Source organism: Triticum dicoccoides, chromosome 5A, assembly GCF_002162155.2.
Source record: "Triticum dicoccoides isolate Atlit2015 ecotype Zavitan chromosome 5A, WEW_v2.0, whole genome shotgun sequence".
NCBI classification, from domain to species: domain Eukaryota; kingdom Viridiplantae; phylum Streptophyta; class Magnoliopsida; order Poales; family Poaceae; genus Triticum; species Triticum dicoccoides.
Window position 1 is genome coordinate 458,055,182 of NC_041388.1, and position 3,688 is coordinate 458,058,869.

Below are 3,688 nucleotides of genomic sequence, written 5' to 3' on the forward strand. Positions count from 1 at the left end.
AGGTCAAGCAAACTCTTCGGCATTTCTCCGAACCTAAGAGACAGACCATGGGAGAGGAACTAGCCAAGTTATTGGAGGCCGGATTCCTCAGAGAGATAAAACACCCGGACTGGCTAGCAAACCTGGTGATGGTACCAAAGAAGGATAAATCCTGGCACCTTTGTGTCGATTTCAAGGACCTCAATAAAGCTTGCCCAAAGGATCCTTCCCCCTCCCCCGCATCGACCAAATTATAGATGCTACCGTAGGACACGAATCATTGTGTTCCCTCGACGCATACTCCGGTTACCACCAAATCAAGATGGCAGAGTCCGACCAAGCCGCAAAGGCATTCATGACACCATACGGTCCCTTCTGTTTCAACACAATGCCTTTTGGGCTAAAAAATGCTAGCGCAACATATCAGCGCATGATTAAGACATGTCTGGAGAAAAAAATCGGCAAAACAGTAGAGGCATACGTAGACGATGTGGTCATCAAAACCAAACACGTCGACTCTTTGATAGACGACTTGAGGCTCAATTTCGACAACTTCCGAACATACGACATTAAGCTCAATCCGGAAAAATGCATTTTCGGCGTACTAGCTGGAAAACTCCTGGGTTTCATTGTCTCCAGTAGAGGTATTGAAGCTAACCCGGCCAAAATCCAAGCTTTGTCACAGTTGGCTACCCCAACAGACCTCAAACAAATCCAAAAGTTAACGGGATGCGTGGCGGCTCTAAGCTGCTTTATCTCCCGCTTAGGAGAAAAGGCTTTACCCCTTTATAGCCTCCTCCGGCACACCGAACACTTTGAGTGGACAGACGCTGCCACAGCCGGATTGGAAGAAATAAAGGCCATTTTGGCAACCAACCCAATCCTGGCCGCGCCAAACATCGGCGAACCAATGCTATTGTACATTGCGGCAACCCATCAAGTTGTAAGCGCAGTGCTCGTCATCGAACGAGAAGCCGACGGACATAAATTCCCTCTTAAAAAACCGGTATACTATGTATCCACTGTCCTCACTCCATGCAAATCACGGTACCCACATTATCAAAAGATAGCCTACGCGGTATTCATGGCATGTCACATCCCTAGTTCTGGTATGACCTAGGCTAGCCTTCATGTTTGCATCATGTCTAAATTCCCTTTAAATTTGAAATGCGGATTTGTGAAACCCTCAGAAATCATTTCTGAAAATGACGCAAGTAAAAATTGCTCCAAAAGGGTCCACGAAAATGCTCATGATGCTCTCTGAAAATATTGGACAGAGATAAAAATTCTAAAAAATATTTTCAGGTGCTCATAAATATTTATTTTGGCCATTTGGAATTAAGGCATAATTATTTGCTTCGGATATTTTTTTATATATATAATATATGTCCAAAAATTCTGTAAATTGATGGGGAGTTTTGGAGCAATCCAAATAGTTCCTACAAAAATTGACAGAAGAAAATAAACTGGTTTAGTATTTTACTAAATCAGAAACAAATGTTAGAAAATTAGAAAACAGAAACAAAACAGGAATAAAGGAAAAACCCTTACCTGGGACTCCTACCTGGCAGCCCAGCGGCCCAGCAGGCCAGCCCAGCCAGCAGGCCGACGCCAGTCGTCGCCTACCTCCTGCCAGGAGGACGACGCGCGTGTGCCTGACGCGCACGAGCACACGCCGGCCACCTCCTGCTTCCCGCTCGGTGCTGGAGGCCCCCGACGACGCCACACACTCCCCTCGGCCTATCTCACTGCCTCTCCCTCTCTCCAGTGGCCTCCCCTCCTCTCTCTCGCCCTTCCCCGCGAACGCCCGAGCGCTGTCGTCGCCGCCGCTCGCCCTAGCCGTGCCCACCGTGCTCCCCTCGCTATTGTGTCCTAGAGCTCCGCCCTGTCGCCTTCTTCATCTTCGTCAAGCCACGCAGCTGTGAACGCCCTACCTCGACCTCGTTGCCGCTGTTTTCCACCGCGAGCGCCCGAGATCGCCGGCGCCCGTACGTCGCCGCCGTGCCTTCCCTGAGCCCGCTTCGACGCCCTCTGTGACCGCTGTGAGCTCCATCGTCGTTTGCCCTCTTCCCCTTGCCTCTCGATCACCGCAGCCGCTGTTTCGACCGAAGCCGTAGCACCTCGCCGCCGTCCATGGCGCCACCATGGCCAGGGGCCGAGCCAGCCGCACCCGCGCGCGTCACCGTGCTCCTGGTGACGCCAGGAGGCCGTAGAGCCTCTCCGCTCGCCCCCCATGCCCCGCAGGCCGATCCCGCTCAAAACCGAACTCCGTCCGCCGCCGCGAGCTCTGCTCCAGCGAGCTCAAGCCACCCCTGCAGCCTCCCGCTTGCTCCAAACGATGCGGGCGAGCCCTGGCTCCTCGCCCGTGGCCTCTGCCGCCCAAATGGTCGCCGGAACGGCGATCCCGAGCCCCTCCGCCGCGTTCGGCCTCACCGGCGGCTAAACGCCGGTGGGGTTGACCGGGTCTAACCCCCCCTAGTTGACCCAGGTTTGACCCGTGTGGGTCAGTGACAGATGGGCCCCGGCGACCCCTAATTTGTAGTTAGGATTAATTAACCCTCTGTTAATTAACCATGAGACTGACGTGTGGCCCCCACAAGTTAGATTTGACCTGGACAGCCACGTTAACCCGCTGATGTAGTGCTGACGTCGTGCTGACGCAGTTATTTTTTTCTGGAATTATTTTTTAAAACAGGAAATTCCAGAAAATGTTCAAAACTTCAAAAATTCATATAAATTCAACCGTAGGTCAGATTGAAATAATTTATATATGAAAAATTATCAGAAATATTCAATCTATCCATCTGTACCAGTTTCATCCATGACAAACCAACCTATACATGCTGTACATATGAAAAACTTATTAATGGCATATTTAAGAGCTTATTTTGGAGTTGCATTTGAACCTTGGTCAAATGGACCTCAACTAAATAAATGCTAGATGCATTAACTCAAACAACATCACATATTCATGCCATGATCATGCATCATATTGTTGCATATTGTCGGTGTACTAGAATAGGGGTACCCTAGTACCCCGAACTTGTGCACGGGCAGTTGCAGCACCCCGCGGCAAGGCTTGCCGGGCGAACACCAAGATCCTCCAAGGTTCCCTTGGAGCCATTCAAGAACAAAGTATTTAAGCTCAGGAGACAAGGCCCCGGCAAGAGGAGCTTGCCGGGAAGGCTAACCGAGGAACTCCAAGGAACTTGCCGCGACGCGCCACGCGCTCCGGCAAGGCAACAAGGCCCCGGTAAGAGGAGCTTGCCGGGAAGACCAACCAAGGTACCTCGAGGCCCGGTGAGCGACAAGCTTCCGGACCCGACAAGATAACAACAGCGGCAAGGCGCTTGCCGCGGAAGGCGGCCACTCTGTGCCCATGCTCCAGCGCATCCACCAACATGTCGCTCTGGGGGCCTCTCCAGGCGTGCGTGGCGGGAGGCTGTGTAGCCAGCGGTGCGCAGTGGCATGCGAAGCTGACAAGATCACCATCGTGGCGAACGATGGCCCCCTAACGGTCCCTTTCTGCACTGTTTGGGCGACTCAGACGGGCCTTTAATGCCCTTGTCCCCTACCGTCAGGGTTAGGTAGGGTGCACTATACAAGTAACTGTACCAACCACCTCACCTTTTTACATTTGTGCCCTTCTCTGCGTTGCCACCTGTCAGTGACCCCTTTAGCGTATAAAAGGAGGCCCATGCGGAACGTA